We start from the raw sequence: 14,178 nt of genomic DNA on the forward strand, positions 1-14,178 counted from the left end.
CTTTTCTGGAGCAATTCAAATAGAAAATGCTGCAAAGACAAAAGGTTTAATCTCAAATTTGCATATAGCAACTTACCCTCGCAATAGTTCACTCCTCGAAAGAGAGCTACATGAAAAGGGAGAACTGAAGCAGGCAGCTGCACGGTGGGAGATTTACTCCCAGAGAGCCTGTGGAGGCTTTCTTTTACAGCCCAGGACAGTAATACATTCAACTGTGCTAAAGCAAAAGTGTCAGGCACAGAGATTTAAGGAGATAATATAGTGAAGGCTCAGGGACTAGATAAAAATCATAAAAAGATGCAGGCAAAAGCTGCTTCTTCCTTGCTCTTTGCTATCAGTTGTCCCTGTTGTACTGGATGGGGAAGGCAGAGCACAACAGCTTCAGCAGGAAGGGTGGCTGGGGCAATTTTCTCTTCAGCTGCCCACAGCACACTCTCATGATCCAACTCCAAACCCAGCTTGCCCCCAGGGACCCTTGTCCTTCTGGCTCAGACAAACCCAGCTCTGGTCACCAATGCAAACACCTGCATTCAGGTGTATGAGGCACCAGATGTGCACAGGTTCAACCTGCTCTAGCCAGCACTGTCAGGTGGAAGTCTAACTTGCTTAAAGAGGCCAACCCTGACCTTAGATTCTTCTGTGTCTACATTTCTACTACTGAGCTCCACCTTGGCACCATCAAGATAATCTGAGAAGCTCAGTAAAACCACGGATAGAAAATACGAAGGTGTGGTAGAGACCCAACACTACATAAGCTGTCAAAACCCCCCCTGCTCTCCTGTCTCTGGAAGCCATGCAGAAAAGATCTTCATAGCCATCTGCTTGGTGCCTCCAAGCACTTGGTCCCACAGGTCACACTGGAAAAGCCCAGCAAACTGGAAAGCCCCACAGCCATCTTTCCAGCAGCACATGGGCTGAAGTCTGCTACCCCAGCACTGGCCACGCATGTTTGTCTCTGCTCTGTGCCTGAAAATGCTCTCTTTAAGACACAGCTCTGCCAAATAGGCTTGTCACCATCTTCCAAATAACTCACATGAATGTCTTGCATTTTTCAAGTGATGTCATGAAACACAGGGCTGCACACACCACAAACACTGACATATTTCACTAATACAATCCAGGAGCAGCATATGGAGAATATTTATACAGGTCTTTATTATTTTTTATGAAAGGTAAATGACCCTTTTGGGGAAATGGTGATTGGCGCTGACAGGATCTTTGTTTCTAGGAAAAAAAATACCAATGGAGGAGGCTCAGAGGCTTTGCAAATCTAACTCATGGGTACAAACTCCTCCAGTTCTGTTGAAGGGAAAAAACCATTCTCTTCTTCCTAAGATTTAATTGTTGTTCCTCTTATAAGCTGGTCTTACTAAACTTGTTACTCAACACAGTAATTAGCAGAAATAAGAAGATACGTATAAATAAAATTCAGCTATTGACTCTAATTAACTCTTCTTAATAGCTGTTTTACTAATTGGGGTGGAGCAATTTTGTCATGATTTTAGCTGCTGACGAACAATTAAGTAGAATGCAGCTTTAATTCCTTCTTGATCTCCTGACAAAAGCCAACACACACTCAAACTCATGTGAGAGAAAGCAAAACTAAATCAGAGCAATGTGACATTGGCACCTGTTGTCTCGGCAGGTGAAAAGCAAAGCTGGGATGGTACCGAAACCTCAAGTCTTTGCACTTGAGCTTTCCTTGCTGACAGCAGTAACACCCTGGTGCAGGAACAGTGCCAGACTTGTGCAGCATTTCTTTGCCCTCCCCAGGAAGGGAAAGGCACAGAATAGCCCAAAGGAGGTGCAATGCATGACTCAGGGGACCAATGTGGCTTTTAGGGTGCTAGCACTTAACTCCTGTGCTCTGATACATCCCACAGCAGCCTCTAGACAAGGCCCATAGTCTCACTGTCCCTGTTTCTGTCCATCAGAAGTGGACACCGGCCTGTCTCCAACATGGAAGGACGCCTTGATAAATGCAGTAATTATCACCAGACACCCCACCCAGCAAGTAAGAAAATAAAGGCCATTTATTTGCCCGTCTAGTTACAAAACCACTACCAGAAAACTCTGCAAATCAAGGCCCCGGAATCTAATTTAATTAAATCAATGAGAATTATATCATTAATTTATCAGCAAGCTCAAACCTAACAGGAAATTGTTTATATTGACCACAAACTCCTTCCACGGAGCCGCTTGTCGGTACCTCTGCTATCGAAGAGCCCTGGCAGCCCAGCTGCACCTCTGCTGCTCCATTTGTCATCTCAGTGCACCATTTGTTCCTCCCAACACAGATCATCTTGCACAAAGCAGTTGTCATGCCTCTCCCTAGTCCCCACCATCTCAAGCACTTTACACATTCCCCTCCACATGTGCTCAGAAAAATCACTTGCCATAAGAGTTTTTAAATGGGGCTTGTCAAAACATCAAGATAGAAGGTGTGCAGGGCAGAACCTCCAATTTATTGTGCTTCTTGCTCAAACACTCAAACCCACAGCGTTGTACACAAACTTTTCTTTCCACAGCATACCACTGAGATATTTAGACGTGGCTTGTAAAGAAGAATCCCGACAGAAGGGAAGGTGGGAGACACACAACAATCTTAAAAGGAAACTTCATGCATGTAAAAGCTTACCAAAAGTAAAACCTGGATACCTGCAATGTAAACAATCAGGAAGTGATTTAAGGCAATTTGGAAACACATGTCAGTGGCTGGTTGAACACCTCCTTTGGAACACAAACATTTGTCAGGCTATTTATAGTCCAAGGGGAAAAGCTTCTGGTTTCCCCATCCAGGCACAGCAGAGCACAGTCTGTTCTCAGTGAAGAACAAAAATTTTGAGCAACTCCAACAAACACGAACAAGTCACTGGTTTCATCTCAATTTAACTGATTTCAGAAAACTTAAAGAAGTGATACTCAAGATGAGGGCTCTCAATCTGAAAGACACTCAAACCCCTACTAGACTTTCTATTGTGTAGACAGCAACTGCTGATTTATTGACTGCCAAATGCTGTGGATCAAGCCTTAGTATTTGCTAATATTTCTCCTGAAATTGGCCTTTAATGACCTAATTCAACTCCCATTAGTAAGAAAGGAACAGCACCTATTCTCTTTAATGGAATTGAATAAGTTGTATCAGTCAGCAGCTGACCAGGAAAAATAAAACATTCAGACCAATTAGTCTTTCTGGCTACATTTTGTCTGATATGAAAACTTCGAAAAGGCTAAAAGGATGAAATTATAGTGCTGTTTCCAGATTAAAAAGAAAGGTGTCGAGAAGAGGAAATCCACCTCTCATTCACTTGGGTGTAATTCAGAAGTAACCCTGGCAAAACCAGGGCAGCTCCAGGAACACAAATACGAAGTGACAGGGAAATCCAGCCTACTATTCACATCACATATTCCATGGTTCTTTCTATTTCACAGTAATACACCAAGTTAAGCTGCTTATTAGACGGGCACATTCTCCTAACAGCAGCCAGACTTGTGTGTTATGTTGGGCTCGCCATCAGCACTGACCGCCCCGTAATCATAATTCTGCTGTCATTTGTGGTTCCACTTCAGAAGATCCTTGCTTTAACACACAAATTGGATCACTGTTAGCACTGTTACAGCCCAGAACAGAGGCATGTGAGTAATGCCACGAGAGGGACTCCTTGTAACCATCCCTGTTTATACAAACCTCTTGCACATTTTCCTAACAATCTGTTCCTTCAAATACTTCTGTTGGATGCTGTGGCACATGCTTCCAAGCCCCACAACACACCCATTAGCAAATAATGGCCTTCCTGAAATTACCTAATAACAGCCATAAAGAATAAAAAGGCTGTTGGATAGAAAATCTTCTATAGAATAAAAAAAACCACTAAATTTTTATTAGCAGAATCACTAACAGACACATGGTTCTCACGTGATCGATTTACTTTTAGGAAACACCTGGTATCAGATAACAAAATTATCCCACAAAACAAAAACAACCCCCAAACCAGCAATTTCAAAAAGCACGCTGCAGTCTGGCAGCTCATGAATGAAACACTCCGTAGGTGTTTGTGTACATTTATAATTTACTACACCACATTAAGAAATAAGACAACTGCAAACGACGAGCTGATGCTCTCCCAGCTGTGTACACTATGTAATGATACCTTCTACCAGGGCTCAGCCAGCCTCACTACCAGCCTCTCAGTTGGGAGACAGAAGGATCCAAATCAGTTCCAGCAACTGAGTAATGAATGGCAGCCACTCTGCTTTTATAAAGTTCTAAAGCAATACACACTGAGCATCTGAAATGCTGTTTAGCATATGCACATGCCAGGAACAGAAGCACAAATCCCATCCCCGATGCAACAGAAGAGCACACAATGCTGGCAGTCTCCATGGAGGCCAGGAGGAAGAGGAATCTCTCCTCCAGGTCTTGGCACAGCAGCAGCCACGAGGGACACTGCTAACCTTGTCCTCCAGCAGTGCTTGGAGATGGGGAGCAATAATTGCACCTCTCCCTCCATCCCCTCTCCTTGGAACAGGGCAGAAAGTGCCAAGACACACCGCTCCTCAGCAAGGACAAACTCCACAGCCTAGTGCCCAGTTCTCACCTCTCTCATGTTGTGTGCACAAGGCACAACTGGTTCAAAGTTCTCCCCCAGGTCCCATCTCACCTGCTCCAAACCTTGCTTTCATCCTGCATCCCAAACTTGCATAAAATCACTGCTAATCTCATACAGAGGCAGACATCTATACCTGGCAGTTCATGCAGGACCAGGTTCAGCCCCTCTGGAACAAGGCACCAAACACAGCCAGCCACACACTCAGCTTTACATGTGCTCCCAGCTCAGGGAGATCTCCAGGTGCAGTTTTCAGCACATAAGTAATCCTATGAAACATCAATCTAAGTGCACAATGCTCAGAAGTGCCTCACAGCATCACAGGATAATTTCTACAATACTTTCACCTGCTCTTTATCTTTCAACCTGAATTTCTCCACTGGACCTGCTGTTTGCAGTTGCATCTGTAACCCTAGTGAATTATTTCATGCTGGGCCATCCTAAAGGTTGAATCATAAGTGACCCACATAACCATAACCCCAAACTCCTTTCTGTGCACATGGGTAAAGGAGGCTCTGGAGAGTTTCAGTTCCATGAACAAGGTGACAGATTTGAATGAAGTGATGGAACAGATTGAAGATCCTGACAGTCATCTTTGCTCTCTGCAGATCCTCTGACTACACGTAGCATCTTGCCTGTGTTCCAGTTTCAGTACAGCTGAAGTCTCCTGGCAGCAATCCAGGGACAGCCATCCAGACCTTATGCTTTCAGAGGGCACCTCCAGTCCACAGGGCAGAGCAAGGGACTGTCTGAAGATGTTCCTGAAGCCTGTTCTCTTGCCTGACTTCCATACCCCTGCATGACCCTCATTCCCATACCCTATCCTGAGCTCCAGCCCTACAAAAAGCATAAACCTTTTGCCGGCACCAGTGTGGTTTGTCACAACTTCCTGCACTTGTGGCTTTCTCTTCTACTTGTTTTAAGTTGTGGAAGGTATGTGGAACATGAGCCCCAAGCCAGGTGACCAGGCTGTACATGGGATAGGATGTTTATCCACACGCATTGGAACAGCCAACACGTACACGTTCAGAACTGCTGTAATCAGGAAATGAGCCATGAAATGTGTAAGCGGTGGCACATTAATAATCTGTTTTATAGCTTAAATTAGAATCTTTGGAATTTCACAGCCAGACACTTTTAAATAGGTCAAAAATGTGGTAATCACACTTAATGATCGCACTGCGATGTGCACCGCATCAGAGCTGGGAGCGAGGAAACCTGAGCAGCATGGATATGAACTACTGGCACACTTAGAGAAGCACTGAATGAACCTCAAGAGCAAACCAGATAGCCCAGGCCAGAAGTTTGTTTTTTTTTTTCTTTTGGTCCTGCTCTTCAGAAATGAGGTCTGAGATCTCATAGATCACAAACAACAAATGCTGTGCCTCTGTATTTTCCTTTTAGTTAACACTGCAGATTAGCAAAGGATTTGACCACTTATAGGTAGAGAGAATTTAATGATGGAAACAAAGCCTTTCCCAGCTGAGGACGTGGGTTTGGCACACGTCACCCCCAGTACACAGAGTTAAAATACATTCCCGGGTATCAGCATTTTGATTTCTTTTAAAGAAGAGAACAAGAATTGACAGATAGATCACAGTAATCTCACAGTCTTCAAACCAGGGAAACCCTTCACAATTTTTCTAAGTTTAGACACATGACTATGGTCTCTTTACAACAACTTGACTTTAGGTACAATAAACCTGATGGGAAAATTGAGTAAAGAATTGAGAATTTCAGCAAAAGAGGCAGTTGTTGCTAATTAATCCTGTCCTGTCAAGCTGCTGAGGCATAACCAAAAAGGTAAATCAAGGAAAAAAAAAACCAGCTATATTCTATGAAAACAAAGTCAATGTTTGTCTACTGTGAAAGTACAAAGTCAGCAGGGAAGACTGCTTGGAAGCTTATAAGAAAGCAGGAGAGAAATGTTTTTTTGGTTTCTTTTTTCCTCCAGTCAAACTTGGTTTCTTCTAAAAAAACAAAGCAAGGCAAAAGATGAAAGGCCTTCTCTTCTGGAGCCAAAGATGAAGAATACAAAGAATATTAATGACTAACAAGTCTGTCTGTAAATGCCATGAGCTTAGCTGTAGTAGGGACTAAAAGGAAGAACAGTACTGCTATTAACTAATAAGTTTCTGATCTAACAGGCAATGATGAAGACTGATTGGGTCATCTATGGAAGGGAACATGAGTTCTGAAGAACACAGGTCCCCTACAGAGGATAAAAGGAAAGAGGGAAAGATGCCATTATATACGTGTAAAAGCTCAGGAAGGTTGTGGTTCATTCACAAAGCATGTAAAGGCAGTAAATTCCTAATTAGGGCTTGTCTGTCCCTCACACACGTTTGTATGCACAGGTACTGCTGTCCTGTGGGAAACTCCAGAATTGCTGCAAATTTGTCACTTGCCTTGTACTACAAAACACTGGATTTTGATAAATTGAATTTTATAAAGGGAAAACTCAAAACACACAGAAACTTGCCTTTGTCACAGTTTATTGGACCCAGTACGAGCCTGCCTGGGCCCCAACAGCTTCCCGGCACACTGGCATCCCAGGGGCAGAGCAGCAAGGGAGGGAGGCAGGCACTGGCCTCTCCCCCCTGCACTGCCCTGCATGAGCACAGCCCTGCGGGATCAGTGCAAAGCACGTTCCTCTAGGTTTGAAGTTAACCCATTCTCTCTTGAGAAATTCTTCTAATTTAAGAAATGAAGCACAATAAAATCAGGAAGAAGAAGAAAAAACAAAACACCTCAGAGCTGAAAATGACAGGATGCCAACTTCAGATTTGGGAACTGATTCATTTGCCAGCTCACAGGCACGCACACCTAGTGTGTCTATATTTATATGCATGGACTTGGGCTCCCTGCTCTGTAGAGGCACTGAGTATTTTTAAATCAGTGAGAAATCAAGAATCACTGCACTTAGAGAAGATGGAAAAAATCCCCTTTTTCTAAGCTCAGATAAGAGGAATCTTGACGCAGCAGCTCTGCCTGCAACACCCAGCAAGGCTGAGAGCCAGCACGGACACACAATTTTCTCTGAGATTCCTTCCCTTAACAGGCCACTGCTCACTCCTGTAGACAGACTATTTTGCATTGGAGTCTGACCCAGCAGATAATATGAGAAGTCTCTGTGTCAGGATGCAAATCTGGGGAGCATTCTGACCGTGTGAAAGATGGCAGAAAGAACCCAGTACTGCCAGAGAGCTGTGCTGCTGCCCCTTCCTGCTGCCTTACTGGGCTGGGAATTCAAAGCTCCAGGTTCAATGCCCAGCTTTATCCATAACCCACAGTGGTCTCACCAAAGATCGCCAAACTCTCTCAGCATCCCCTTCCGGAAAAAGGGGATAAAATGTCTCAGCAGTATCACAAAGGTTTGTTAATGCTTGCAAGCACTTTGTAGATAAGGAACATCAAGACGGCAGTTAGCAGAGGGATTTGGGGCACAGACAGACATAAATCCAAAGCACTCATATCATACACTTTTTAGACAAGCATAGCAGTAGATCTGCTCCCTGCATTTAGTGGTTGTGGGCTCCATCCTCTCAACAGACTGAGCACTCTTGTCTTTGATCCAAAAAATGAGTCTGTGGAGAATATTCACATGTTTAATGTTAATCATATGCTTAAATCCTCTGAATCTATAAAGAGGGTAAAGGAGAAAAGTGTTCCCCGGCTCCAAAACAAACACACATTCCCAGAAGTTATATTTAGGACATGAGTAAACATTTGACCAGCAAAGGCCTTCACTATACACCTGCTAAGCTTCTGCATCCCTGAGGAAACCTGCAGGTGGGGAAAATGTCCAGAGGGAGTTTGCTTAGACAAAATCTCTCAAACACAACCAGCATGGTGCTATGTGATAGAAGCATCCCAGAGCACATGAACTACTATTCCACTGGCAGAGCAGCTCTTGAGAAAGGAAATCAGAATCCAGAAAAAATGAACTAAGGAACTCAGCACATCGATTTGAACTTGTGATTCTGGATTCATTTGCAACTATTAATTCCCTCATTTATTAACTGTCTATTGTGAGGGAAGAGGACACTGCCACCCAGTCCTCCCAAACTCCATGTGCCATTGGCAGCACCTAGAAAGCATCTTCTCCTAACTCTGCATCAGAGAGGAACAATACTAAGCAAAAGGCATTGGATTCCCCTTAAAGCCTTGTTCATTTTCAGCACTGCTTGCTCTCTCTCTCATCTTTACTATCTGAAACATCTAACTCAATTTACATCCTAGTAAACTCCTGGCCAAGCTAATGGCTTGGGGCTACCAGTCTCCTAAGCCAGCTGGCCAGGGTGTCCGTAAGGCTCTGCTCTTGCATCGACCCCACCTTTACTCAGATCCTTTCCTGCAGATGGATCAAGTCAGTGGAGTGAGGGCACAACTCCTTTTGCACAGGTTTGCTCAGCAGAGCAAGAGCAGGTACCTGCAGCACTAGGATGCACCGAGCTCCAGACGCTCCTGCAGAGCAAAGCACTCCCAGCCACATCCACGGCTGCAGAGTGGACACAGCCCTGACCAGATGAGCATCTGCAGCATAAACATACAACTGGCATCCAGAGATCATTTTCAAAGCCCTGTCAAACAAGAAAAGCCTCAGGCAACCAAAGGACCACTATCCAGAGCTTCGCTGCTATAGCAGATCTGTAAACATTATCCAGCTTACTCACAGCAACATCACATTTTGCCAGCAATGTGAAAAGGACAAATCACTCTCTCACCAGAGTAAATTGCCCAAGATGCTAAATAAGGCTGCTAATTACTTCTGAGGATTTTTAAAGAATCCTTTAAGATTACTGTCCTCAAATTTGATTAAGTAATATAAAATAAGTAATATAAGTAATATAAATCCTTTCAACTGAACATCATCAGATGAAGTTGACTTGATGGTATAAAAGAAATGTTTTCTCCTCAAGCAATGGCCTTCTGAGAAGTGTGCTGTATTTTTACAGTACACAGCACTAAACCAGAGGGAGCTGTTCCATTTGCACCTTGCAAAGGGTTACCAAGGTGTTTATCTTCCTTGTTTGGCTCAATTAGAACTATATAAAATGCCAGTGTATTTCTACCCTCAGCTGCCCTGAACCAAGAACCACAAGGGATGGAATCACATTGCTGGGTGAGGCTGTAAGAAGTCCAAGGGAAGTTAACACAGCACTAGAAATGCTGGTTATGCTTCTCCACATCCTTTGCAAAACACTTTGCTGCTCCAAGGTTTGCAGCTACTAAAGAACAACATGAAGTTCATTGCTGTTGCAGCTCATCAGCACGACCTGGCAAAGCCCACCACTGGGGAAGCCCTCTGGAGAGGACTGAAAGCCCCAGGTGACACTTCCATGACTTTATCAACAATTCCACGGAGGAAGAAGCACTATCTCTTATGATAGGGTAAGGTACAAGGCATAACTTCTCAGAGAATCTCTCACAATAAGCTAAGACCTCTTAGACATCTCTGGTGCCTTTGTGTTGTTTGGTGCCTCCATTAATATCACCCAGGAGGTCAGACTTCATTACCAGGCACTCTTCCCTGGCTAGACCCTTGACTCTCCCTTTGCTCTACCAGTTCTTTGTTGGAATATGTGAAGAGCCAGAGGGTAACAAAGGAATGCTCTCCCCATCCTCACCCCTTAACCCAGTTGTCCTTCCCCATTCCACACAGGCAGCCCACTCCTTCTCCCATCCCTGACAAAACAGATGAGATTAAAAGAGTCCTGGAAAGCAGAGCACCAGCATGATGCATCTTTCAGTGCTGAAGAGGGCAGACACACCTTCAGGCACAAGGTGCTCCTGGCTGCACCACAGAGCACAGGTATCCCACATCCAGGACTGCTGGAATACACCTTTTACACTACATTGGCTTGGGAACGATAATTAAGTCCCAGACTAATTTCCTTCTGATCAACAGCTCTGAGTGATTCCCATTAAGTCAATTCCCAGTGCCTTAAATAAGGAGCCCACGAAGCTACTAAAACAATGACAGTCTTTTTACCTGGGAAATAGCTGTCTAGGAAATTTCTCCTGTGCAATATAAGCGTCAGTATTTTAGGTTTCAGTAACACGATAAAATGTGCCATCCCCAGCCTACTCAATACAGGCAGAGACCATCAGGTCTAGAGAATACAATCCAAGCACAAGTGGTCCCTTCACTTCTCTTTTTCCCCTCATCTCCCAGCGTTTCATCCTGTGCCCGAGGGATCAGTGCCCAGTGCGGGTTCTCACAAAAGCCACCGAAACGCCCCAGGCTATACGATGTCACCCAGGAACACCGTGGGTATTAAAGCCACCACTGCGGGATGAGGTCTGTGCAGCTGCTCCCCTGTCCTATTAATTGGGTACTATGGACACGCTCCCGCCGTAAGCACATCTTTGACATAACATAGCATGACAATTTCTTCAGAGTCACAGAAATGCAGAGCATACAAATAAACCTGAATGCTGAAACCATTTCATTGTTCATAAGAACATGCACGTTGCACCTGTTAACGACCAAGGGCTGTGTCTGTGCCTTGGAGCTGATTATTTCAGCCTCTGACAAGCCTGTCTTGGAGGACTGTTAAATTCCAGGAGTAAATAGAGCAACAGCAAAATTATTTTACAACAAGAAATCATTACCGAATATACACAGAGAGAGGTCTTTAAATCCCAGGCAAAGAAAACAACCCTCATACTGACATTTTTCCCCGGAGCTTCTCACAACCGCTGAGTCAGTTTAAATTAAATTTGGCTGAAACAAAATAACTCCGAGACTGATACTGGTAAAGTCCTACCCTGAAACAAATGTTCGGGAGCCCAACTGCACGGGGACTCCGGATAGACAGGGAAGCAGGACGCTGGCGCGGCAGAACCGGGGAGCGCTCCCCCCAAAACCCCGTCCCGGCGGGAGGGACCGGGCGGCAGCGCCGGGGGAGCCGCGGCCGCCGCAGGGAGCAGGTGGCAGGGCCGGTCCCCGCAGCCCATCCCATCCCAACCCAGCCCGGCCCCAACACGGGGCGAGGTGGGGGGGCGATGTTTTCCGCGGAGAGAGGGACGCGGAGGAGCGCGGGAGCGGCGGCTGCGGCAGCGCGGAGCGGGCAGGGCAGGGCAGGGCGCGGCGGAGGGGACGGGGATGGGACTCACCGAGCTACGCGCGGCTGCTGCCCCCGCTGCCGTCCATGGGGGCGGCGGGGGGACGGGAGCCCGCTGCGGGCCAGAGCCGCCCCGCGATCCGCCGCATCTGCCCGCCGCCGCGGAGAAGGAGGAGGAGGAGAAGGAGGAGGAGGAGGAGGAAGAAGAGCAGCCCGCCCGCCCCGGCCCCCGCACAGCCCGGCCGCAGAGCGCCGCCTGCCCGCCGCGCTGGGAGGGTCCGCGGCGGCAGGGGGGGCCCGGCCGGGGGCAGGTGCGGCCGCCCGGGGCGGGGGGCGGCGCGGGGATGGGGCGGGGGGCGGCCCCGGGGCGGTGCAGCTGCCGGAGCGCGGAAAAGGGTGGAGGGGGAGAGGAGGGGGTGGAAGCGCCTGTGCGTAACGTGGCCCGGCGCGAATCCGCCCCGCGAGGGCTTTTAATGAAGTACAGATGTTCCCTAATATAATTATGTCGTCCTCGCCCCGATAATTGGCTTTGGCAGCCGCGCCGATCCAGTCCCCCCTGCGCGGATGCTGTGCCCCCCTCGCCCACCGGCATCTCCCCCGACACCGCGGCCGGGCACAGCCCTGGGGACCCCTTCCAGGTGTACCCCGCGTGTCCAGCACCCTTCTCCTGAGAACCCCGTGCTTAGGGACCTGACATTGCAGTGGATGCTTTTGGCTCCCGGCAGGTGAAAATTGAGGGGCAACGTTTGTTTGCTTATTTCTTGAAGTGCGTGTCCTTAGAAAGCACGGGCTTGCTTTCTAACTGGGCTGCTCGCAGGCATGGAGGACAAAACGCCCCGGTTACATAAATGAAAGTTTATCGCACACGTTGGGAAAGGGCCGTGTGATTGAACAGGAGCACGGCACTGCTTTAGGGTGGCAGCAGAGGGTGTCCTGGCTGGCTGAGCAGGACCAGCACACCCTGTGCAGCACTCTCGCTATACCTGTGCTCTCAACGGGCCAGGTGAGTTGCAGCTGGTTAAAACACCCCAGTTCTCCCCAGCTTGGTTTGTCTTTAGGGAATTTGCCAGTGAGGACACGCTAATACAAGCCAGATGTGAGGGTGTTTTATGCATCTATGTGGGGAAAATGGATCAAGCCCACAAATTCATCTTGCAGAGGACAAGCAGCCAACACAAGGTAGTGATTTCTAGTCACTACAGGCCCCAGACCACACCGCTTTCACCCGATGACTCAAAGCCGAAACCCAGCCATGCCATTCCTGCTGACACTTGGACACTGTGAGGAGTGTAAATACTTCAGATAAGCAGGATTAGGGAATTCTCCTAGCCCAGGGCTGCAAAGGGGAGCCACAGAGAGCCTGCACATCTGAACCTCTCTCATGTCAGCTCGGGCAGTGTCTAAGGAGTTGGGCATTTCTGTGTGTTAACACAAAATGCAGGTTGGAAGTCAGCTCCCCCCACCCCCAAGAAAGAGCACATCCTGCCCACTCCTTTTGCACAGTCCAGGTTTTAACCACCAGATTTATCAGCTTTTTTGTGTCTTTTTTGTTTTAAGTGAAGGCAAAAATTACAGTCCTTTCAAGCAATTACCAACTTCTCAGCACAAGCCCACAAGGATAGTCACACTTCCATTTTATATTTACCAGTGGCACCAAGGTGACACCTGTGGACCGAGAATCATTTTGTACCTATATGAAGGGTAAAGGGGTGGCTCTACCCAAAGACTGGGGCTACATCAGTGTTAACTCTGGCCTCAGCATGAGGAGCTCTGCCTTTTCCTCAGCAGGAACACTAAAATGCTCCTTGTTTTTACACCTGTGCTCTACAGATTTCTAAGGGACCCAAGCAAACAGGGCTTCACAAGCTGTGCAGGACAGGGAGTATCCTTGGTTTGCCTTAGACTGGGCCCCTTTGGGGTTTTGCTCACCCTCCAATACCCCCATGGCTGCTCAGATGACACAATCACAGAGATAGAAGTGATGCCATGTTTCCAGCCACTATTTTTCATATTGTTTTTGATTCAGTTGTGATCCCCAGAGAGCAAAGGCATGGGGAAGGTGTAATGTCAGAGGCAGCCGTGTGTATTCCCTAAGCACAGTTGCCTCTAGAGCTGATGGCTTAGGAGGCAGGATGGGGATGAAGAAACTAAGATTATCCTTTCCTCTAGTTTAACTTTAGCCACAGTAGAATCTTTTCTTAGGAGGATATAAATACAAAAGAGGTGAGGGAGGCACAAAATCAATACAGTCTGGAACAATGTGACTTGAACCAGAGGACAAGCAGCCTGACAGACTGACTGCAGTTTCTCTCTTAAGGTCTTTTTTCGAAATGTTAATTTTTTTATTTTAAAAACCAGCCCAGCATAATTACAGGCTCTCACTTAGACTTCCCAATCTTCCTCTAAAACCAACATAGAAATAACTTCAGAGAACTACCTGGTTTAGTTTTCCCTCAAGGGCAGATGTAGGAGAACATTCACCCTTAATGGGGGAATCCTCC

At 46.7% G+C, this 14,178-nt stretch overlaps 1 protein-coding gene across 1 annotated transcript in view; it reads right to left on the reverse strand.

Annotated features, from left to right (window-relative positions):
• The window catches only part of RASGEF1C (RasGEF domain family member 1C), a 67,777-nt gene extending 55,884 nt beyond the window's left edge, over positions 1–11,893 (reverse strand). The window contains exon 1 of the mRNA XM_027724053.2: positions 11,730–11,893. The gene's annotated coding sequence lies outside the window, so the exon portion shown is untranslated. The remainder of the gene's footprint in view (positions 1–11,729) is intronic.
• Positions 11,894–14,178: the final 2,285 nt, after the last annotated feature.

Source organism: Pipra filicauda, unplaced genomic scaffold (assembly GCF_003945595.2).
Source record: "Pipra filicauda isolate LSUMZ 115617 unplaced genomic scaffold, ASM394559v2 scaffold267_size1258537_pilon, whole genome shotgun sequence".
Classification (NCBI taxonomy): Eukaryota; Metazoa; Chordata; class Aves; order Passeriformes; family Pipridae; genus Pipra; species Pipra filicauda.